At 49.6% G+C, this 23,388-nt stretch overlaps 1 protein-coding gene and 5 long non-coding RNA genes across 23 annotated transcripts in view; all 6 read left to right on the top strand.

Annotated features, from left to right (window-relative positions):
- LOC144248686 (uncharacterized) overlaps nucleotides 1–23,388 on the top strand; it is a 117,192-nt gene that overhangs the window by 8,937 nt on the left and 84,867 nt on the right. The window lies entirely within an intron of this gene.
- Nucleotides 5,030–6,553, top strand: LOC144248922 (uncharacterized). The gene is made up of 2 exons (XR_014950114.1): nucleotides 5,030–5,549; nucleotides 5,895–6,553. It is a non-coding gene; the product is annotated as an uncharacterized LOC144248922 (long non-coding RNA).
- Nucleotides 13,155–18,221, top strand: LOC146768535 (uncharacterized). The gene is made up of 4 exons (XR_014950113.1): nucleotides 13,155–13,771; nucleotides 13,858–14,024; nucleotides 14,108–14,180; nucleotides 18,164–18,221. It is a non-coding gene; the product is annotated as an uncharacterized LOC146768535 (long non-coding RNA).
- Nucleotides 14,794–15,487, top strand: LOC146768537 (uncharacterized). Its single transcript, XR_014950112.1, has 3 exons — nucleotides 14,794–15,073; nucleotides 15,160–15,326; nucleotides 15,410–15,487. It is a non-coding gene; the product is annotated as an uncharacterized LOC146768537 (long non-coding RNA).
- On the top strand, nucleotides 16,169–16,789 carry LOC146768536 (uncharacterized). Of its 2 annotated transcripts, XR_014950111.1 has the most exons (4): nucleotides 16,169–16,255; nucleotides 16,334–16,375; nucleotides 16,462–16,628; nucleotides 16,712–16,789. It is a non-coding gene; the product is annotated as an uncharacterized LOC146768536 (long non-coding RNA). The 2 variants fall into 2 exon arrangements; XR_014950110.1 differs by having other exon boundaries at nucleotides 16,175–16,375.
- Nucleotides 22,470–23,163, top strand: LOC146768534 (uncharacterized). The gene is made up of 4 exons (XR_014950109.1): nucleotides 22,470–22,629; nucleotides 22,708–22,749; nucleotides 22,836–23,002; nucleotides 23,086–23,163. It is a non-coding gene; the product is annotated as an uncharacterized LOC146768534 (long non-coding RNA).

Genomic DNA, 23,388 nt, shown 5'->3' with positions numbered 1-23,388 from the left:
GGCAAGGCCTTTGAAAGGAACTTAATAGATACATCTCACAGTCACAGAGAAGCAGGAAACTCTTCTGCTAAAATGAGACTGGGTTTATGAAAGGTCGCAGTTAACCTTTTAAAGTAAGTTTTTGCAGGTCTGCAGAGCAAATACTGCATTTTTAATGGGTATGGGTAGAATCTCTGTTTTACTGATAATGCTCCAAGTTTTATTTTTTCTCCAAATTGGAACAGAGCTTCTTGTAAGCTAAGCAAGCCAGCCTTAAGGCTTTTGCTTTATTGCTTCATAGTGAACTACTGAAATAGCAAGGCATTGAGCAGTAAGTACAAGACGCAGCATAAGCTGCCAAAATAGCAGCAAAATACTTTATTACTGTTGTTATTATTATTACTATTGGTGACTTTTAAGTGCTGTCGTAATTTTTTCAGAGACTGTTGTGACACAAATAGCCACCCAAGTTGGCTTAACTTAAAAGTTCATTTTGTTTGCCTCTATAAGCACCAATCACTTAGAAATTTGGGGAGGGGTCTAAAAAGGACTTCATATAGATACCGGTGTAGGTGGGTGTACAGATGTCTGTACATATTTAGCTATCTATTTATCTATCTTTACATACAGATACATGAAACACTTATAATAACTATACTTTCCTCCATTCCTAAGCTGCTCCCAGAAGTGCTTTTCTGCTGAATTTGGTGTTGCACGTGTGACACGGGGGATGGGTTAGAAACCTCTGGTGGGGAGACAGGAGTTCAAATGCAGTCTTGGGCCTGGCATCTAAACCAAAACAAACTTCTTCCAGGCTCCTAAAGCTTGCTCTGAGCCAACAGACACTTCTCTAGGCTATGTGGGCTGGGGTTCTCAGTAAATAAGTGACAGTGTCATTGCATCATATGGAAAGTTTAGATTGGGAAAGCTGAAATTGTCCTCGCTAAACGTTGGCATGTACTTGTATTTGGTAACATAGAGGCCCAGAGGATGTTTGTCATTGAGTGTCACAGCAGGAAGGAATGCAGGAAAAACCCCTCTTTGGTGGGTTCAGGACAGGATCTGCACCCTGTTATGCTCCTGCCCTGACAGAAGCTCAGCAAGCTCCTGTTGCTCCGTCAGGCCCCTGCAGGAAAGCTTTGAACAATGGTCAATGCAGGAGAGATGTCACAGGTGATGGAGCGTGTTTGTGCCAAGGCACAGTGCAGAAGTGAGCCCTGGCTCCAGTGAATGCCACATATTTTTATGAGTTTTCAGTGTGTTTCCAAAAGTATCCCTTGGAATGCAGAACTGAGGATTAAAACTAATAGCTGGCTGTGTCAATACTGAGTGGTTTTACTCTGTAATGGTAGAATTCAGTGGCCTCTTCACTTCAAAGGTGTCAACTGAAAGGTGTTGTGATGAAAAAGAGGTGGAGATGAACAGTGCTTTGAGAGAGCAGAAATGAAGGTTGCGGGCAATACTGAAGAAGAAGCAGATGCAGGTGGTGAGGGAGTTGGATTTTTGCGAGAAGAGAGTGTTTCTCAGGAGCAGAGAGCCAGCGGGCTCTCCGGGGACAGCAGTGCTGGGGATGAGGTGAGTCTGTGCCCTGCACAGTTCCCTGGCCCCGTGATGGAGAGTTGTCCCAGTGGCTGTAGCTTGGGGGCCGAGTCTCCATCCTCTCAGCTTACCATGGGAGCCTATCCCAGCCCAGCAGAGCTCCTGGAAATCTCCCTGTATTCCTGCTTAGACTCTGGTCTTTGGTTTGGTCTGGGCAGTGCCCGGTGCTTTGCTCAGGGACCGTCCAGCCTTGCCCTGTACTTGCACTGCTGACCCCAGCATTTGCCACACTCTTCCCCGGGCTTTGATTGTGTTTCTGGACTCAAAGCTGTGCTTCTGACACTCGGTTTCCTTTGGCCTCGCTATGTGTTAGCTCAGTCTTTTGCTACCAGCCTGCTTCCCTGCTCAAGATTTCAATTGCTGGAGAGATGTGCAGACTCCCTGTAGAGCGTAGATTGGAGAAGCTCAGAAGCCATCTGAGGGCCTCCCCCAGAAATAAGCCAAGGGTTTGGTGCCTGTTTAGCTTCTCCGTGTTTGGCAAGTTCAGCTGTGCAGCCTGCCCTACAAGCAGGCATTTAAGCTAGATCATACTCAGAAGTCTCTCTTAGGCAGAGATAAATAATTGCTTCTACACTCAAGTCTCCCACCTCAGCCTGGGAACACAAGATGTGGGGCAGAATCAGTGAGGAGGGACCCAACACCAACTGCCTGAAACGCACGATATACCCTCAGAGAATGCAGCTGCAGTGGCTGAGGGGATCTTTGAGGTCCAGGAAATGAAATGTCTTAGGAACAGGCTATCAGACTGTCCCTCTGGAATTGCAGCTAAATTTAGGTTGCAGATTATCAGAGCATCCATTTGCTCTCTCCCTGGCCATGGCAATGCCTGCACAATTCCACAGCACATTCAAGAGGATGTTAGCAACTTGCTCAGTCTGAGGATCATCTGTTTCCTACCGATGGGTCTTTGCCCACCCTCTCCTTGCTGGAGGGCATGAGGAGCCCTCAGTCTCAAGGAGCTCTTGCCTTTTTTGGCCCTGTGGAAACCACAGGAGAGAGTGGAGCTCTTGCTGAAATTGGATCCAGTATATTACAGGAGTGATGACTTCCAAAAGTGTCCTAAGCTGGTACAAGTCAGCATGCTGGCACCCTCAGTCTCTACCCTCATTATTTCTGACAAACACTGTTCTGTTTCCTCAATTATTCTTGTATTTGGAGAAAAAGAGTGTTCACAGCCTTGTTCTAAGGACACGGTGCAGGGATAAAGATAAGTTTCAAACCATTACGTAAGAATATATAACATAACCCCAAACGTAACAAACACAGTGGATCATATAGTGCCTCTACACGCCTTCTTCCCTCAAGGAACTTTAAATGTTCTAAGAGTCATAAGCATATTTAATTACTGGGGAATGTTTAAGCACAGTTTCTTGCAAAGGAGGAAAGAAGAGGACTGCTAGGATCCTTCCCGCTGGAGGTTTTGCGTGGTTAGTGCCTTCTGCTCTGATGGAAGGCCTTGGTATAGAGGATTCCTCTGGCGGAATCCTCTGGTATGCTGGCAATTAATTAACTTTTCCTACCTTGCACACATGGAGATAGTGAACAAAAATCCTCCTCTATTTGTGTCAGAAGGTTATTGAGAGACTGGGTTCGAGAGAGTGACTGCCTAAGAAAAATTCTCCTAGCAGCCACCTCAGAAAGCCTCAAGAAGGAAGCAGCCTTGGCTTCAGTGTTCCCACTTGTCCAGCACAGGCACCTGGCGTGGGTTGGCTTCACCTTCTCACAGGCACGGTGAGGGGCACTGCCTGTCCTGGGGCGCTGGGGCACTGCAGCCCAGCACATCCAATTGACTTTTACATTTCCAGCTCTTAGGAGTGAGTTCTTCAAAGTCACAGCTCTAGCAGCAGCAGGAGAAAAATCTCCTAGAGGCTTTCATGAGCAGCACTTAGGCTCTTCAGAAAACAGAGTCCAAGGCCACTTCACTAGGACTACTCTGGAGAAGGACAGAAAAGAGAAATTCAGCCTAGCCTCACCCCCACGACTTTGATTACCAGCTGAGGTAGGGTTAAATGAGTATTTAAAGAGGTTGGGTTCACTGACACCTGCTGGGATGCATTACCTCTTGTTAGGATGATCTAAGAGTTCTGCTGAGCTGAAGTAAAAGGCTTATATTTGTCCTCTTTGGGATGAAGGGGCTCTCAGTTGGCTTCAGTTCTTGTAAGTTGCCCTGATGATGCTGTAATGGAACAGGCTGACCTGTGGTTTAGAGCTTGCTGAATTAAATTAGTCACAGGTGACAAATGCAGTGTCCACAGAAGTCCCTCTCTGTCTGCTGAGCTGCAGCTCTACTTTGGGGGGTAATGAGTAAGTAAGGAATAAACGCATTTTGACTTTCAGGGTTCGAGCTGCACTTCCAGCTTTTTTAATTAAATAAAACATTATAAACTCAGCAGGCTTGCTCTGAAGACCCTGAAAATCACAAAATCATTAAGGTTGAAAGGGACCCACCAGTGGAGTCATCTTGTACAATGTCCCTGCTCAAGCAGGAGGAAAATGTCTGAAATCAGAGTTCAGTTCCCTATTGCAACAGTGGTAGGGTGGAATTTTGTCTCTTTTTCGAGTTTATGTTAAAAGGTGTAGGCAGCTGTGATGGAAAATTGTAAAACTGGACGTCTTGCTGACCAAGCCCAGTGTTCCTTGACTTTAAATGCTGCACAGATATGAGACTACCTAAGTTTGTGATCCTCCTGCTAGTAATCCGAGTGCAAGTGTGTCAGGGATATGGAAGTCCTAGAGACCAAGCACTGAGTCATTACAAAGGAGAAATACATGTCAAAGAGAATCGTGCAGGTTCTTGCCAAAATGTATTTATTAGGAGATGGACCCTGAATTTTTCAAATCCTGCTGTAGGGCAGTGTCACTTGGGCTTTGCCCTAAGGTGGAATTCTAAGTATGCCAGGTATTCCTCTTTATTCCTCCCACTGTTAGATTAAACTGTGGCACTTTGTGTCCTAATCCAAGAATCAAAAGCTGTTCTTTCCCTGGCTGGGACGGGTTCCTCAGTCCTATGAGGGTAATACAGAGCAACAGACAGCACTCAAAGCTCCTGTCATATGGCACTGAGGGTGCACATTGTACAAGCAAAAGGAAGAACTGGAGACTATAGGAGATCAACCTAATGAACAGCTCCTGAGCTCTGCGGAGAAGTGATACAGCTCCCTGGAGCACTGCTGGAAGTAGCAGAATAATTGGCTGCAAATAATGCTGTCCAAATGGAGGGCTTTTCTGTCACAGAAATGGAGAAAATGACTTTCATTATTCAGTTAGCTCCTGGCACGCTGGTTTCAGTGGTGCTTTTGACGCAATCTGAGCCTCCAAGGTGTGGTACCAGAAGAGGTGTTGCCAGCTTCTCCTAAGGCCACCATACAGACATGCGAGTATGTGAAAGTAACTGATAGCTCTAGCTCTAGTTCTGGTTAGAGATGTAGGGAATGCCCCTTTACTATGATAATATGCTGTAAGAGCATCTTCAAAAGGAAGGTGTCAGAAATTCTTTAGTGTTATTTTTGTGCTGTGGTCTGCAGAGGTGTAGCTGTCATTCCAGAACTATTTTTGTTTTGATGGTTTGAGGCATTGTGGGTTTGAGTCAGGAATAATTTTTTGTTAAGTTTATTTGTGATATTTAAAAACCCAGCTCCACGTGGCAGCTCATATTTCCAAGTGCTTTATTTAACAGGAAGCTGGTTTGTTCCTTCTTGTGAGTAGGATCGTTGGCTTTGCATGGGCAAAGCCACTCCGGAATTTCAGGCTAAGAAAAGAGTTAGGGAACTCTTTTTAAACATAGTCCTGGAGAGGTAGCAAGCAGCTTGGCTTGGTGATCCTGTGGGGAAATAGAAGAATATCTGTTCTGATTTTTGTCTTCTCTTTCTTCCACAGCTGATTCTGTATCCCTGACTTCCCTTCACGTCAGGGACACGTGGCTTGGAGTACAGGAGCTGGATTTGTCAATTAGCTGCGGCAGGTTGGTGCAGGTAACGAATTACAGGTGACTTGGAAACTGGGGAACAAAGGGAAGGATCTGTTATGTCTCTTAGCAAAAAAATTGGCTCCATCAGGGCATTAATTCAGGGGACTGACACTTCACCTTTAACGTTCTGCCCTGCTCCATCCTCATCGCCGTGAGCCATGAGAGCCTCCTGAGCTGTTCTCCTATAGACCTACCTTGCCTGGTCAAAAAACAAATCAGTATTTTATTACTGGGTGCAAACTCAGGGGGAAGATTTTATTCAACATCTCTCAGTGGGACATTAAAGCTCCAAATTCCCTTTTCTGGAACACTTTGAGAAACAATATTACTTCTGTAATTTTTATTACAGGCATTTTTATCTTTTTGAAGAACCAAAAAGACTGCGTGTGTGCCCTTCATATCCATCCTCTGTCTAATACAGGACAGGAGAAGAAGGCTGCAGAGCTTCCTACACTGGGGTGTAAGTAGCCAGTATGAATAGAAGACTGGGCTAGGGAATTAGGACGGTTTGCTTGGGTTTAAAAAGCTTGAATGGCACTTCAAGACATTTATGTCAGACATGGTTTGTTTTTATTACCCTTTTTTTAATTTAAAAAAAACCCACACACACACAAAAAAACCACAAACCAAACCAAAACAAAACCCTAATCCATCCCTGCTGCTGCGATGTGGGACCAAAACCCGCGTTCCCAGCGCTCGGAACAGGTGAGAGGTGGAACTAAAGCCCAAAGGATTTTCTGCTCAGTGACTGTAGCTGAGTTTTACTGGGAGCTCTCTGGGAAATCTGGCACATCGTTCGGGGATGTGGCCATGAGGGGAGCGGAGCCCAGCTGCAAACAGGCAGTGCCGGAGCGAGAACCTCTGCAATGCAAACCGGGCTTTCTTCCGTGGAATCCCGGCTGTGTGCTGCCCCAGGGCCTTTGTACAAATAGCGTCACCGGAGCTGCACATTCTTTGTGGTAGGGATGGGATTTTGGGGGGGGTCAATAAAAAGGAGATTTAAAATGAGGGAATTGCTTTTACGTGCAACTGTTCTTGTCCTAAAGGGGCCATCAGCTCTGTCCCGAGAGCTGAGTTACGAGTGTGTGTGTTGAAAGAGCCGCAAGCCTTTAGGGGCTGCAGTTTGTGTGCCCTGTGCTGAGGTGCCCTGAGGAAATGTGTGAGCCGGAGGGAGCCGGGGCCGGGCGGAGGGAGCCGAGCTGTGGGAATGGGCGAATGGAGGCGGGTGCGGGCGGGACTAGGCGAGCGTGGGCGAAAGCGGCCGAAAGGGGCCGAGGAGGCGATCGGAGCCGAGCTCTGCCGAGTTCAGCCGAGGCGAGCCGAGCTTTGCCGAAGAGGCGAATGGAGGCGAATGCGGCCGGAAATAGCCGAGCGTGGCCGAAAGTAGCCGAAGCTGGCCGAGGAGCCGAGTCCAGCCGAACGGAGTCGAGCTCTGCCGAGCGCAGCCGCCCGGGCCGGGCGGGGCGCTGGGGCGGGGCCGGGGCGCCGGGAGGATCCCCTCCTGTCCCTCTCTCTCCCGCTCCATCCTCCTGCCCGTATTCCCCTGAGTGTACCCTCTCTTTCCCCCGTTTCCGTGTCCCCCCCAAACCCGGCTCCTTCCTGTCCTGTCCTGTCCCTGCCCCGCTGCTCCGTTCCATTCCCCCTCTCTCCCTCCTCTGTGCCCCGTCCCTCTTGCTGCCCTGCCGGCCTTTCCCTTCCCCGCCCGCTTTCCTCCGCAGCCCGACCTCCCTCCCCGCCCTTTCGCATGTCCCGCTCTCCCTCCTCTCTTCCCGTCGCCCCTTCGCTTCTTTCCCCCGCAGCCGCGGGGCTCGGGGCGCCGGAGAATAAAGCCCCGAGGGCCGGAGCCCGGCGCCCCCCGGGCCTTGCGGGAGTCCCCGCACGGGGCCGGAGCTCTCGGCGGATCCCCCGCGCCGCTCGGACCCCGCCCCGGCGCTGCCGGACCTGCGGCTCCGCCGGCATCGCGCTGCGAGCGGTCCCCGCTCCGTGCCGTGCCGGCCGTGCCGCGTCCCCGCCGCCTCTGCCGCTCCCTCTTTCTGCCCCTGGCCCGCGACAGCGAGGCGGGGCAGGAGCTTCGAGCCTTCTGGGGGCTGCCCCCCCTTCCTTGTTGCGGCGGAGTCCCTTTCTGGGGGGATGGAGGTGTGGGAAGGGCTGGAAGGGAGTGCTGGGCTGCTGTCCGGGGCAGTTGGACTCGTCCTGTGCCTTCTTCGGGGGTCAGGGTTAGGGGCTGAAGCCTCGGGCCTCTGATGGCATTTGGGGCACCCCAAGGTCGCTAGGAGAGGGACGCACACTGCGGTGGAGGAGCGGGTGGGTGGCGAATGAGGGGAGGGGGTCACGCTGGGTGCCGTCCCGCAGAGGGACCCAAAGCTGCCCCAAAATTCCCTGGGAGGGGTGTGTGTAGAATACTAAAACCTGGCAAGTGTTTCGTTTTCACAGCTATTGGTAAAGAATAGGAAGCTATGGCTAACCTCTTTTGGAAAGAAGCCCTCTCTCTATCCACTCATTTGTACCCAGGAATGTAGGAAACTCTGACTGTGGATGGGCAGTAGTTTTGAAAATCATGCCCTAGCCTTTTTCTCTAGGAACGAACCAAGCAAGTGCCCTGAAACCAGCGGAGCAGCTGCAGGGGCTGAAGGGAACAGAAAGGGCTCCCGGCACCTTTTGCCTTCGTTCTCTGCCATTCCCCCAAACGTGTCGCAGTCCCGGAAGAGGCGTTTGTCATGCAGCCTGCCAAAATAAAGACCTGTAAAATCCTAGTTCTGCCTTTTGTTTAACGTGTTTTTACTTCCTATTTATATCATCACAGAAAGCAAGGAAAGAATAAATATGTCTGGTTCCCACTATTGCTCCATGCATGCATTTTTAAAGGCTGCTGTACTTCTGTCCTCTTTTTCCACTCCAAGCTTGACTTTTCCCCTCCTTTTTCGAGGTCTGCTGCTTTGGGTGTCCCAAGCAGGGCTGGGTTCCTCGGCAGGGGTCTTAGGAGTCGGTGCCGATTCTGCTTTTTCCGAAGGTGTAGCAAAGTGTGCCAGCAAAAGGACTGTTTTCTCCAGGGGAAAGCTTTCTTTCAATCACCATCAGTGCATGTATGTGTTTTAATTGTGTAACCAGGTGGATTAAGAAAAGCCGACAGCCGTAGCAGATTTCTGTTGAATCTGTATCTGTGAGAAGTGGGCTGTGTGCTGGAGACGGAGAGACGCTTTTGGAGAGTGGAAACAGCGGCAGGTGTGAGCTATTAGGATGATGAGGGCTCAGAGCAGGCCCCAAGTGTGAGCTGTGAGGATGATGAGGAGGGCTCAGAGCAGCCCCAGGTGTGAGTTATTAGGATGATGAGGGCTCAGACCAGCCACAGGTGTGAGTTGTTAAGATGATGAGGGCTCAGACCAGCCACAGGTGTGAGCTGAGAGGATGATGAGGAGGGGGTGGCTCCTCCGGCGGATGATTTAGGGGGTTTTCCTCACATCTCTTTTGCACGGAGCTGCTGGAGGAGAGGAGTTTATGAGGGGCTCCCGGGGCTGTCTCCTGGAAGGACGGTGAGTGCTTTGGACAGGGTCTGGGGGATCACCTGGATTCGTGGAGCATTGCTCAAAGGAGGAGCCGAGGGACAAACCTTTGTGCCGAGAAGCAGCAGCCGAGCAGGTGAGCTGGTGCGCTTTTTTAGCCGGGACTTTTCTCCTTTCCCTTGAAATTTCGTCATCCTGAGGTTGAATTGGAGGGGGCAGTCCTGTGGTCCCGCCTTTTAAGGGGTTTGGATTGAGGTAAGAAGCCCCCTTTTGCCATCATTTGAGGCAAGCCGCTTCTTTTCTGCTCTTCTAGGGGACGCAGTTGAAGGGGATCCCACATTTCTTTTCCCTTGTTGGAGGGAGGTGAGCGCCGGAGCGTGGCGTCAGTGTCGGGGCTTCAGAGGAAGGGAGCTGCAGCCGTGGCAGCGCTGGCAGGGCGGGGATCGGGCTGTGCCGCTGCATTCGGGGCGCTTCTTCTGCCCCCGGCCCGGCAGCGAAGGGTGCGGCGCGGAGCCCTGCCGGCAGTGCCGGGGCTGGCCGGGGCGGAAGGGGAGCTGGGCGCGGCTGGGCTGCCGCGGGCCCGCCGGAGCCGCGCCGGTGCGAGCCGTGCGGAGCCGAGCGGAGCTTTGGCCGGGCCGGCGGGCGGGGGAGGCGGCGCGGGCGGGGCCGGTGCCGGCCGGTGCCGCCGCTCCGTCCGCTCCGGGCGCGGGGCTCGGGCGCCGCCGGGGCCCCCCGGGCCCGGTGCCGGCCCCGCCGGGCCGGGGGCAGCGGGCGGGGGTCTGCCGGCGCGGCGCCGCCTCTGCCTGCCGGAGGAGCCGCTTTCCTGCCGGAGCCGCGCTGCGCCCGGGGCCGGGAGCGCGGCTCCGCATCTTCCAGCCTCCCTCGCTGCGCTGCTTTTGAGGCGCTCCTGAGGAGTTTATTGGGTCGTAGTTGGTGTATGAGAAGGGTCACGGTGTACTTGTTGGTTGTTACGGTTCTTGGTTCAGGTGCTGTGACAAGGGTTTTTTTGGATTGAGTTTGTTGTTGGATTTTTTTTTTTTTTGTGCGATATGTTGGATTTTTTTTTTTTCGTTGTTTTTATATTATAAAAATATAATTGTTGTTATCTTCTTAAAGGATATTTTTTTTTAAGGTTTACAATAGTTTTTATGGGTCGTAGCATGAAGTACAGGGTTGGTTTTTAATTAGGTTGTGGTGGCTTTTATTAGCGCGAGTATGTAGTGTTAGTTTTGGTGGGTTTGAGGTAGTGTCCTGTAGTGAATTAGTGAGGGGTTTTTTTTAAATGTTGAGTATTGCTTTTTTAAAAATTCTCTTATAGAGGTTTTATTCATTTGGTTTGTTTAATTGTCGTGGATGTTATATTGTTACCGGTAATTTGGGAGTTATCGTTTATGGTTACATTTATCTTTTGGTGACGTGTTTATTTCTTGGTGGTATTTGTATTTTGATGGATTGAGGCATTATGGGTTTATTGAGTTAGGAGTAATTTTTTTGGTTGTTAATTTCAGTTTATTTATTTGAGTTTTTGTTTTAGTTTGATGTATTTGTTGGTTGCTTTTTATTAGTGGTTTTTTTTAGGAACTTGTGTATTTATACGGTGGATTTTTTAGGTAGTTTTTTATTTGGGTGCTTTTTATTGTCTAGTGGTTTAGATTTTTTTAATATCGTTTATTACTTTGGTTTTTAAAGATAACTTAGCAGAGTACTGGTTACTCTTTGAGTTAGTGTAGAGATCTGGTTTTCATTTTTAGTAGCTTTCAGGGTCTCTTGTATGGTTTGAAGTTTAGTATGTTGGTTGGACTTCTTTTTCTAGGGGGTTTTGTGATTTGTGGGTTTCTATAGGGCTATTTTTTATTTTTGTTTCATTTTTGTGATGTGCCTCACTAACAACTGGTAGTAAAAAGAGTAGTTTGGGGTTTTTTTTGCTGGTAGTTGGTTCTATGGTGGTGTATTTTTAGTTTCTGTTGTTTGTTTTTGGGTTTCTTTTGTTAGAGATTAAAGTTTTTATTTTGGGGTTAATTTGTAATTATTTTTAAGGTTTTAGGGCGATTGAGATTTTTTATATGGATGTCCTGTATGATAACAGTTAATTTATTTGCTTTATGTGGCATTGATGGCAGGGTAGAGGACATTTTTGTCTGTGTTTTATTGTTTGTTTCTGAGGTGGTTTGGCATTTTCTTATAGGTTGGGGTTCTTTTTGTTGGCTCATGGAGCCATTCTGGCTGTTTTTGATGAAATTGGTGGGAATTTGATGTTTCTTTTGTTATTTTATTTTTAGGAATTGGATCTTTTCAGTAGGCTTTTTGATATTCCTTTTTTTTTTTTTTTTTTGGTGGTGTAATAGTCTTTTAGAAGAATTTGGATGATTTTAAAAAATATTTTTGTTATACTTTTCATCTAATGTTGTTGGATTATTACAGATGTTTTGGAGTTTTATTTTTTTAAGTTTCATTTGGATGAATTTATGCTAGATGGTAGGATTGTGTTTTTATTTTTGGGGTAGTTGGTTGTAGGTGTATTGTATGTTTTTCAAGTGAAGGTAAATTGAGGTTTGTATTCAGTTGTTAGAGGAATGGAGAAAAATATTGGTAATGTTAACAGTGGTGTGTTATTTTGTGGTTTTTGATTTATAGTAAGTCTGGTACAGTAGTGTTTAATGGTGGCGTTATTTAAGGTATGATAGTTTATAGTTAATTCTTATTTGTTTTAGATTTGTGTGTAGGTTAGAGGAGGTTGTTGAAGGGTGAGTGGGTTTTGTAGATTAATTTTAGTGTTTCAGTTTATAGAGCATTTTTTGGATGGGAGTTACGGTATTTTGAGTTGTTTGGTATTGCTGGTGATGTATTGTTGAAGTCGTAAGGGGTATTTGTTGTTTTTTTTTCAAGAAGGTTTATTGTAGATAGTTTTAGATAGTTGTGGTGGGTTGCTTAATTGTTTTATGTTTTTTGGCTTTTTAGTAGTTGTTTGAAATATGTTAGAGTTTTTTGGGTTTATTGAAATACTTGATTTTGAGGAAGTTCCTGTTTAGAATGTATGATTTTTTTTTTTGCTTAAAATAAAAATTTTATATTTTATTTTTAGTGAGGTTTATTTTTTTTTTTCTTTTCTTACTGCTATATTTTGTGATATTTGTGTTAGGTTAGTAATAGGAATAGCTTTACTCTTATACGTTGAAATGAGAGTAGTGTGTAATGCGTACTGGTGTTCATAAAAGTTTAATATTTTTATGGTTCTGATGTGTTAGGTTAATGAATTTATAAAGTTTACAAGACTTTTTTTTTTTTTTATTTCGATACAGGCAGGGTTATCTTAGTTTCAAGGATTTTTTGGCATAGATTAAGAGGTCTTATTGAGGGGATAGGACAGGGTGTCTCTGTCAATCTATTTGGATACTGGGTAAATAAAATTAATATTTTGGTAGAATTTTTGGATTTTGTTAGTTTATTTATTTATGAATTTGTGTGCCTGCAGTTGTAGTGTCTCTCAGTATCCATTCATGTTTGTGTGTGTTAGGCAGTCCACTCGTGTACCAGCGAGTCCCCCCTGCAAGCGGCCGCAGAGCCGCTCCTTCGCTCTCCTGGGAATTCGGGGAGCGGCACACGGCTCTGCGACGAAGCCTTGACCTTTGTCACTTGAAGGTGGCACCAGGGAGCCTCAGGAGCAGACGAGGAGTTGCTGTAAGTCGGGGAACTACTAGTGAGGGGGACCAGGGTCCACTCGAGTTTTGGGAACGCCACCTCACCTCGCCTGCTCTTCAGCCAGGCAGACCCTGCCATGAGAGCGTGGGTGAAGCGTGTGGCCCGAGGAGCCCGGCGTTCTCAGGAGAATAATGGTGAGCAGCAGGATTGCTGGGTTTTGTCCATTGTGCAGCTAAGATCATGCAGTGATGTTTGGTGTTCTCGATTGTAGCTGAGCACGGGACCACAGCCCGGTGACCATTGGACATTCCCCGCAGGCGAGGCAGCCTCCATTGGCACGCGATGTGGATTCTCATCCCCAGATGCCAGAGAGATAAGTTGAGTGCTCAGGCCCACAGTGGGGGTGAAAGCAGGGTGCTCTCATCCCCAGATGGCTGAGAGATAACTATAGGGGTCAGGCCCACATTGGGGGTGAAAGTGGGGTGCTGGGAGGGCCTTATGAATGAGCTTTGGGGGCAGGGATGTGCAAGAAGCATCTCCTAAGGCCATCTAAAGGCAAAAAGTGTCTGTTTTGATCACAGTGCTGAGGTGCTCAGGGCAGAGCAGTTGCGGTGTGTGTCTTGTCACTTGTCTCTGGTGCACTGTGTGTTCTTTGGGTCTCTCGGTCCTTTCTTCTCCTCAAAAGCTCTCTCTCCCTGTCCTGTGTCGTGGATGTCTGCACGTATTTTTCCTGGAGCTGTTCTGCCCTGCTGCATAGCCTGTAACAACACAAGTCCTGGGGACTTGAAATTGGCAGTGCAGGGTGTAGTTGGGCTCTAGATTGTATGGGGAGATTGGCTTAATATGTTTAGTCGTGTTAAGTTGTCCTGCAGCCGTTTGACACCAGTCCTAACTTTCTTTCAGATGCTGACAGTTCAAATCTGTGGCCAAGGGCCCCAGTCCTGGGTGAGGGTTTTCCCATGAGCAGGTCAGTCATTTTTTGCATTTGCAGGGGATGCTTGAATGGTGTCTTTGTCACAGCGGTGTTCTTTGCCTTTATTTTCAGGAGGTCCAGGCAGATAGCAGCAGTCAAGGCCAAGTGTGCCAGGTGAGCAGTGGGCCAAAGCAGTTGTTTGTGCTCAGGTTTCAGGTTTTGGAGCAATTGTATGTATCTGTTCTTGTTTGTGTGTTTAGGGAATCCACCCAGAGTATGCCAAGCCCCTGTCACCAACAGCTGATAGCCTGGATTTCCTGTGCTTGTGAGCCCTCTGGAAGTATTTTAGGACTCTGAGATGAAGCCTTGAAATTTTGTATTTCACGATGGCATCCAGGGAGCCTTTGGCAATGGCTGAGGAGTTGCGGTGAGTTGCTGAGGTAGGGAGGGGGAGCCAAGGTCCACTCGTGTTTCAGCCATGTCGAATCACTTTGTCTCTTCTTAACCCAGGCAGACCCTGCGATGACGGTGGCAGCCTCCGAGCCTGGCCAAAGTGCGTGGCCCGAGCATTCTTAGGAGAGCGGTGAGTAGCAGGATTGCTGGGTTTTGTCCATTGTGCAGCTAAGATCATGCAGTGATGTTTGGTGTTCTCGATTGTAGCTGAGCACGGGACCACAGCCCAGTGACCATAGGACATTCCCCGCAGGCGAGGCAGCCTCCATTGGCACGCGATGTGGATTCTCATCCCCAGATGCCTGAGAGATAAGTTGAGTGCTCAGGCCCACAGTGGGGATGAAAGCGGGGTGCTCTCATCCCCAGATGCCTGAGAGATAACTATAGGGGTCAGGCCCACATTGGGGGTGAAAGTGGGGTGCTGGGAGGGCCTTATGAATGAGCTTTGGGGGAAGGGATGTGCAAGAAGCATCTCCTAAGGCCATCTAAAGGCAAAAAGTGTCTGTTTTGATCACAGTGCTGAGGTGCTCAGGGCAGAGCAGTTGCGGTGTGTGTCCTGTCACTTGTCTCTGGTGCACTGTGTGTTCTTTGGGTCTCTCGGTCCTTTCTTCTCCTCAAAAGCTCTCTCTCCCTTTCCTGTGTCACGGATGTCTGCACGTATTTTTCCTGGAGCTGTTCTGCCCTGCTGCATAGCCTGTAACAACACAAGTCCTGGGGACTTGAAATTGGCAGTGCAGGGTGTAGTTGGGCTCTAGATTGTATGGGGAGATTGGCTTAATATGTTTAGTCGTGTTAAGTTGTCCTGCAGCCGTTTGACACCAGTCCTAACTTTCTTTCAGATGCTGACAGTTCAAATCTGTGGCCAAGGGCCCCAGTCCTGGGTGAGGGTTTTCCCATGAGCAGGTCAGTCATTTTTTGCATTTGCAGGGGATGCTTGAATGGTGTCTTTGTCACAGCGGTGTTCTTTGCCTTTATTTTCAGGAGGTCCAGGCAGATAGCAGCAGTCAAGGCCAAGTGTGCCAGGTGAGCAGTGGGCCAAAGCAGTTGTTTGTGCTCAGGTTTCAGGTTTTGGAGCAATTGTATGTATCTGTTCTTGTTTGTGTGTTTAGGGAATCCACCCAGAGTATGCCAAGCCCCTGTCACCAACAGCTGATAGCCTGGATTTCCTGTGCTTGTGAGCCCTCTGGAAGTATTTTAGGACTCTGAGATGAAGCCTTGAAATTTTGTATTTCACGATGGCATCCAGGGAGCCTTTGGCAATGGCTGAGGAGTTGCGGTGAGTTGCTGAGGTAGGGAGGGGGAGCCAAGGTCCACTCGTGTTTCAGCCATGTCGAATCACTTTGTCTCTTCTTAACCCAGGCAGACCCTGCGATGACGGTGGCAGCCTCCGAGCCTGGCCAAAGTGCGTGGCCTGAGCATTCTTAGGAGAACGGTGAGTAGCAGGATTGCTGGGTTTTGTCCATTGTGCAGCTAAGATCATGCAGTGATGTTTGGTGTTCTCGATTGTAGCTGAGCACGGGACCACAGCCCGGTGACCATAGGACATTCCCCGCAGGCGAGGCAGCCTCCATTGGCACGCGATGTGGATTCTCATCCCCAGATGCCTGAGAGATAAGTTGAGTGCTCAGGCCCACAGTGGGGATGAAAGCGGGGTGCTCTCATCCCCAGATGCCTGAGAGATAACTATAGGGGTCAGGCCCACATTGGGGGTGAAAGTGGGGTGCTGGGAGGGCCTTATGAATGAGCTTTGGGGGCAGGGATGTGCAAGAAGCATCTCCTAAGGCCATCTAAAGGCAAAAAGTGTCTGTTTTGATCACAGTGCTGAGGTGCTCAGGGCAGAGCAGTTGCGGTGTGTGTCCTGTCACTTGTCTCTGGTGCACTGTGTGTTCTTTGGGTCTCTCGGTCCTTTCTTCTCCTCAAAAGCTCTCTCTCCCTTTCCTGTGTCACGGATGTCTGCACGTATTTTTCCTGGAGCTGTTCTGCCCTGCTGCATAGCCTGTAACAACACAAGTCCTGGGGACTTGAAATTGGCAGTGCAGGGTGTAGTTGGGCTCTAGATTGTATGGGGAGATTGGCTTAATATGTTTAGTCGTGTTAAGTTGTCCTGCAGCCGTTTGACACCAGTCCTAACTTTCTTTCAGATGCTGACAGTTCAAATCTGTGGCCAAGGGCCCCAGTCCTGGGTGAGGGTTTTCCCATGAGCAGGTCAGTCATTTTTTGCATTTGCAGGGGATGCTTGAATGGTGTCTTTGTCACAGCGGTGTTCTTTGCCTTTATTTTCAGGAGGTCCAGGCAGATAGCAGCAGTCAAGGCCAAGTGTGCCAGGTGAGCAGTGGGCCAAAGCAGTTGTTTGTGCTCAGGTTTCAGGTTTTGGAGCAATTGTATGTATCTGTTCTTGTTTGTGTGTTTAGGGAATCCACCCAGAGTATGCCAAGCCCCTGTCACCAACAGCTGATGGCCTGGATTTCCTGTGCTTGTGAGCCCTCTGGAAGTATTTTAGGACTCTGAGATGAAGCCTTGAAATTTTGTATTTCACGATGGCATCCAGGGAGCCTTTGGCAATGGCTGAGGAGTTGCGGTGAGTTGCCGAGGTAGGGAGGGGGAGCCAAGGTCCACTCGTGTTTCAGCCATGTCGAATCACTTTGTCTCTTCTTAACCCAGGCAGACCCTGCGATGACGGTGGCAGCCTCCAAGCCTGGCCAAAGTGCGTGGCCTGAGCATTCTTAGGAGAACGGTGAGTAGCAGGATTGCTGGGTTTTGTCCATTGTGCAGCTAAGATCATGCAGTGATGTTTGGTGTTCTCGATTGTAGCTGAGCACGGGACCACAGCCCGGTGACCATAGGACATTCCCCGCAGGCGAGGCAGCCTCCATTGGCACGCGATGTGGATTCTCATCCCCAGATGCCTGAGAGATAAGTTGAGTGCTCAGGCCCACAGTGGGGGTGAAAGCGGGGTGCTCTCATCCCCAGATGGCTGAGAGATAAGTTGAGGGCTCAGGCCCACATTGGGGGTGAAAGTGGGGTGCTGGGAGGGCCTTATGAATAAGCTTTGGGGGCAGGGATGTGCAAGAAGCATCTCCTAAGGCCATCTAAAGGCAAAAAGTGTCTGTTTTGATCACAGTGCTGAGGTGCTCAGGGCAGAGCAGTTGCGGTGTGTGTCCTGTCACTTGTCTCTGGTGCACTGTGTGTTCTTTGGGTCTCTCGGTCCTTTCTTCTCCTCAAAAGCTCTCTCTCCTTGTCCTGTGTCGTGGATGTCTGCACGTATTTTTCCTGGAGCTGTTCTGCCCTGCTGCATAGCCTGTAACAACACAAGTCCTGGGGACTTGAAATTGGCAGTGCAGGGTGTAGTTGGGCTCTAGATTGTATGGGGAGATTGGCTTAATATGTTTAGTCGTGTTAAGTTGTCCTGCAGCCGTTTGACACCAGTCCTAACTTTCTTTCAGATGCTGACAGTTCAAATCTGTGGCCAAGGGCCCCAGTCCTGGGTGAGGGTTTTCCCATGAGCAGGTCAGTCATTTTTTGCATTTGCAGGGGATGCTTGAAGGGTGTCTTTGCCACAGCAGTGTTCTTTGCCTTTATTTTCAGGAGGTCCAGGCAGATAGCAGCAGTCAAGGCCAAGTGTGCCAGGTGAGCAGTGGGCCAAAGCAGTTGTTTGTGCTCAGGTTTCAGGTTTTGGAGCAATTGTATGTATCTGTTCTTGTTTGTGTGTTTAGGGAATCCACCCAGAGTATGCCAAGCCCCTGTCACCAACAGCTGATGGCCTGGATTTCCTGTGCTTGTGGGCTCTCTGGATGTATTTTAGGACTCTGAGATGAAGCCTTGAAATTTTGTATTTCACGATGGCATCCAGGGAGCCTTTGGCAATGGCTGAGGAGTTGCGGTGAGTTGCTGAGGTAGGGAGGGGGAGCCAAGGTCCACTCGTGTTTCAGCAATGCCGAGTCACTTTGTCTCTTCTTAACCCAGGCAGACCCTGCGATGATGGTGGCAGCCTCCGAGCCTGGCCAAAGTGCGTGGCCTGAGCATTCTTAGGAGAACGGTGAGTAGCAGGATTGCTGGGTTTTGTCCATTGTGCAGCTAAGATCATGCAGTGATGTTTGGTGTTCTCGATTGTAGCTGAGCACGGGACCACAGCCCGGTGACCATTGGACATTCCCCGCAGGCGAGGCAGCCTCCATTGGCACGCGATGTGGATTCTCATCCCCAGATGCCTGAGAGATAACTATAGGGGTCAGGCCCACATTGGGGGTGAAAGTGGGGTGCTGGGAGGGCCTTATGAATGAGCTTTGGGGGCAGGGATGTGCAAGAAGCATCTCCTAAGGCCATCTAAAGGCAAAAAGTGTCTGTTTTGATCACAGTGCTGAGGTGCTCAGGGCAGAGCAGTTGCGGTGTGTGTCCTGTCACTTGTCTCTGGTGCACTGTGTGTTCTTTGGGTCTCTCGGTCCTTTCTTCTCCTCAAAAGCTCTCTCTCCCTTTCCTGTGTCATGGATGTCTGCACGTATTTTTCCTGGAGCTGTTCTGCCCTGCTGCATAGCCTGTAACAACACAAGTCCTGGGGACTTGAAATTGGCAGTGCAGGGTGTAGTTGGGCTCTAGATTGTATGGGGAGATTGGCTTAATATGTTTAGTCGTGTTAAGTTGTCCTGCAGCCGTTTGACACCAGTCCTAACTTTCTTTCAGATGCTGACAGTTCAAATCTGTGGCCAAGGGCCCCAGTCCTGGGTGAGGGTTTTCCCATGAGCAGGTCAGTCATTTTTTGCATTTGCAGGGGATGCTTGAAGGGTGTCTTTGCCACAGCAGTGTTCTTTGCCTTTATTTTCAGGAGGTCCAGGCAGATAGCAGCAGTCAAGGCCAAGTGTGCCAGGTGAGCAGTGGGCCAAAGCAGTTGTTTGTGCTCAGGTTTCAGGTTTTGGAGCAATTGTATGTATCTGTTCTTGTTTGTGTGTTTAGGGAATCCACCCAGAGTATGCCAAGCCCCTGTCACCAACAGCTGATGGCCTGGATTTCCTGTGCTTGTGAGCCCTCTGGATGTATTTTAGGACTCTGAGATGAAGCCTTGAAATTTTGTATTTCACGATGGCATCCAGGGAGCCTTTGGCAATGGCTGAGGAGTTGCGGTGAGTTGCCGAGGTAGGGAGGGGGAGCCAAGGTCCACTCGTGTTTCAGCCATGTCGAATCACTTTGTCTCTTCTTAACCCAGGCAGACCCTGCGATGACGGTGGCAGCCTCCGAGCCTGGCCAAAGTGCGTGGCCCGAGCATTCTTAGGAGAGCGGTGAGTAGCAGGATTGCTGGGTTTTGTCCATTGTGCAGCTAAGATCATGCAGTGATGTTTGGTGTTCTCGATTGTAGCTGAGCGCGGGACCACAGCCCGGTGACCATTGGACATTCCCCGCAGGCGAGGCAGCCTCCATTGGCACGCGATGTGGATTCTCATCCCCAGATGGCTGAGAGATAAGTTGAGTGCTCAGGCCCACATTGGGGGTGAAAGCGGGGTGCTGGGAGGGCCTTATGAATAAGCTTTGGGGGCAGGGATGTGCAAGAAGCATCTCCTAAGGCCATCTAAAGGCAAAAAGTGTCTGTTTTGATCACAGTGCTGAGGTGCTCAGGGCAGAGCAGTTGCGGTGTGTGTCCTGTCACTTGTCTCTGGTGCACTGTGTGTTCTTTGGGTCTCTCGGTCCTTTCTTCTCCTCAAAAGCTCTCTCTCCCTGTCCTGTGTCGTGGATGTCTGCACGTATTTTTCCTGGAGCTGTTCTGCCCTGCTGCATAGCCTGTAACAACACAAGTCCTGGGGACTTGAAATTGGCAGTGCAGGGTGTAGTTGGGCTCTAGATTGTATGGGGAGATTGGCTTAATATGTTTAGTTGTGTTAAGTTGTCCTGCAGCCGTTTGACACCAGTCCTAACTTTCTTTCAGATGCTGACAGTTCAGATCTGTGGCCAAGGGCCCCAGTCCTGGGTGAGGGTTTTCCCATGAGCAGGTCAGTCATTTTTTGCATTTGCAGGGGATGCTTGAAGGGTGTCTTTGTCACAGCGGTGTTCTTTGCCTTTATTTTCAGGAGGTCCAGGCAGATAGCAGCAGTCAAGGCCAAGTGTGCCAGGTGAGCAGTGGGCCAAAGCAGTTGTTTGTGCTCAGGTTTCAGGTTTTGGAGCAATTGTATGTATCTGTTCTTGTTTGTGTGTTTAGGGAATCCACCCAGAGTATGCCAAGCCCCTGTCACCAACAGCTGATGGCCTGGATTTCCTGTGCTTGTGAGCCCTCTGGATGTATTTTAGGACTCTGAGATGAAGCCTTGAAATTTTGTATTTCACGATGGCATCCAGGGAGCCTTTGGCAATGGCTGAGGAGTTGCGGTGAGTTGCTGAGGTAGGGAGGGGGAGCCAAGGTCCACTCGTGTTTCAGCCATGTCGAATCACTTTGTCTCTTCTTAACCCAGGCAGACCCTGCGATGACGGTGGCAGCCTCCGAGCCTGGCCAAAGTGCGTGGCCTGAGCATTCTTAGGAGAACGGTGAGTAGCAGGATTGCTGGGTTTTGTCCATTGTGCAGCTAAGATCATGCAGTGATGTTTGGTGTTCTCGATTGTAGCTGAGCACGGGACCACAGCCCGGTGACCATAGGACATTCCCCGCAGGCGAGGCAGCCTCCATTGGCACGCGATGTGGATTCTCATCCCCAGATGCCTGAGAGATAAGTTGAGTGCTCAGGCCCACAGTGGGGGTGAAAGCGGGGTGCTCTCATCCCCAGATGGCTGAGAGATAACTATAGGGGTCAGGCCCACATTGGGGGTGAAAGTGGGGTGCTGGGAGGGCCTTATGAATAAGCTTTGGGGGCAGGGATGTGCAAGAAGCATCTCCTAAGGCCATCTAAAGGCAAAAAGTGTCTGTTTTGATCACAGTGCTGAGGTGCTCAGGGCAGAGCAGTTGCGGTGTGTGTCCTGTCACTTGTCTCTGGTGCACTGTGTGTTCTTTGGGTCTCTCGGTCCTTTCTTCTCCTCAAAAGCTCTCTCTCCTTGTCCTGTGTCGTGGATGTCTGCACGTATTTTTCCTGGAGCTGTTCTGCCCTGCTGCATAGCCTGTAACAACACAAGTCCTGGGGACTTGAAATTGGCAGTGCAGGGTGTAGTTGGGCTCTAGATTGTATGGGGAGATTGGCTTAATATGTTTAGTCGTGTTAAGTTGTCCTGCAGCCGTTTGACACCAGTCCTAACTTTCTTTCAGATGCTGACAGTTCAAATCTGTGGCCAAGGGCCCCAGTCCTGGGTGAGGGTTTTCCCATGAGCAGGTCAGTCATTTTTTGCATTTGCAGGGGATGCTTGAAGGGTGTCTTTGCCACAGCGGTGTTCTTTGCCTTTATTTTCAGGAGGTCCAGGCAGATAGCAGCAGTCAAGGCCAAGTGTGCCAGGTGAGCAGTGGGCCAAAGCAGTTGTTTGTGCTCAGGTTTCAGGTTTTGGAGCAATTGTATGTATCTGTTCTTGTTTGTGCGTTTAGGGAATCCACCCAGAGTATGCCAAGCCCCTGTCACCAACAGCTGATGGCCTGGATTTCCTGTGCTTGTGAGCCCTCTGGATGTATTTTAGGACTCTGAGATGAAGCCTTGAAATTTTGTATTTCACGATGGCATCCAGGGAGCCTTTGGCAATGGCTGAGGAGTTGCGGTGAGTTGCCGAGGTAGGGAGGGGGAGCCAAGGTCCACTCGTGTTTCAGCCATGTCGAATCACTTTGTCTCTTCTTAACCCAGGCAGACCCTGCGATGACGGTGGCAGCCTCCGAGCCTGGCCAAAGTGCGTGGCCCGAGCATTCTTAGGAGAGCGGTGAGTAGCAGGATTGCTGGGTTTTGTCCATTGTGCAGCTAAGATCATGCAGTGATGTTTGGTGTTCTCGATTGTAGCTGAGCGCGGGACCACAGCCCGGTGACCATAGGACATTCCCCGCAGGCGAGGCAGCCTCCATTGGCACGCGATGTGGATTCTCATCCCCAGATGCCTGAGAGATAAGTTGAGTGCTCAGGCCCACAGTGGGGATGAAAGCGGGGTGCTCTCATCCCCAGATGCCTGAGAGATAACTATAGGGGTCAGGCCCACATTGGGGGTGAAAGTGGGGTGCTGGGAGGGCCTTATGAATGAGCTTTGGGGGAAGGGATGTGCAAGAAGCATCTCCTAAGGCCATCTAAAGGCAAAAAGTGTCTGTTTTGATCACAGTGCTGAGGTGCTCAGGGCAGAGCAGTTGCGGTGTGTGTCCTGTCACTTGTCTCTGGTGCACTGTGTGTTCTTTGGGTCTCTCGGTCCTTTCTTCTCCTCAAAAGCTCTCTCTCCCTTTCCTGTGTCACGGATGTCTGCACGTATTTTTCCTGGAGCTGTTCTGCCCTGCTGCATAGCCTGTAACAACACAAGTCCTGGGGACTTGAAATTGGCAGTGCAGGGTGTAGTTGGGCTCTAGATTGTATGGGGAGATTGGCTTAATATGTTTAGTCGTGTTAAGTTGTCCTGCAGCCGTTTGACACCAGTCCTAACTTTCTTTCAGATGCTGACAGTTCAAATCTGTGGCCAAGGGCCCCAGTCCTGGGTGAGGGTTTTCCCATGAGCAGGTCAGTCATTTTTTGCATTTGCAGGGGATGCTTGAATGGTGTCTTTGTCACAGCGGTGTTCTTTGCCTTTATTTTCAGGAGGTCCAGGCAGATAGCAGCAGTCAAGGCCAAGTGTGCCAGGTGAGCAGTGGGCCAAAGCAGTTGTTTGTGCTCAGGTTTCAGGTTTTGGAGCAATTGTATGTATCTGTTCTTGTTTGTGTGTTTAGGGAATCCACCCAGAGTATGCCAAGCCCCTGTCACCAACAGCTGATAGCCTGGATTTCCTGTGCTTGTGAGCCCTCTGGAAGTATTTTAGGACTCTGAGATGAAGCCTTGAAATTTTGTATTTCACGATGGCATCCAGGGAGCCTTTGGCAATGGCTGAGGAGTTGCGGTGAGTTGCTGAGGTAGGGAGGGGGAGCCAAGGTCCACTCGTGTTTCAGCCATGTCGAATCACTTTGTCTCTTCTTAACCCAGGCAGACCCTGCGATGACGGTGGCAGCCTCCGAGCCTGGCCAAAGTGCGTGGCCTGAGCATTCTTAGGAGAACGGTGAGTAGCAGGATTGCTGGGTTTTGTCCATTGTGCAGCTAAGATCATGCAGTGATGTTTGGTGTTCTCGATTGTAGCTGAGCACGGGACCACAGCCCGGTGACCATAGGACATTCCCCGCAGGCGAGGCAGCCTCCATTGGCACGCGATGTGGATTCTCATCCCCAGATGCCTGAGAGATAAGTTGAGTGCTCAGGCCCACAGTGGGGATGAAAGCGGGGTGCTCTCAT

Source organism: Lonchura striata, chromosome 1 (assembly GCF_050655825.1).
Source record: "Lonchura striata isolate lonStrDom1 chromosome 1, ASM5065582v1, whole genome shotgun sequence".
Lineage (NCBI taxonomy): Eukaryota > Metazoa > Chordata > Aves > Passeriformes > Estrildidae > Lonchura > Lonchura striata.
Note: the sequence above shows the minus strand (reverse complement) of the source record. Positions and strands in the feature narration are given on the sequence as shown.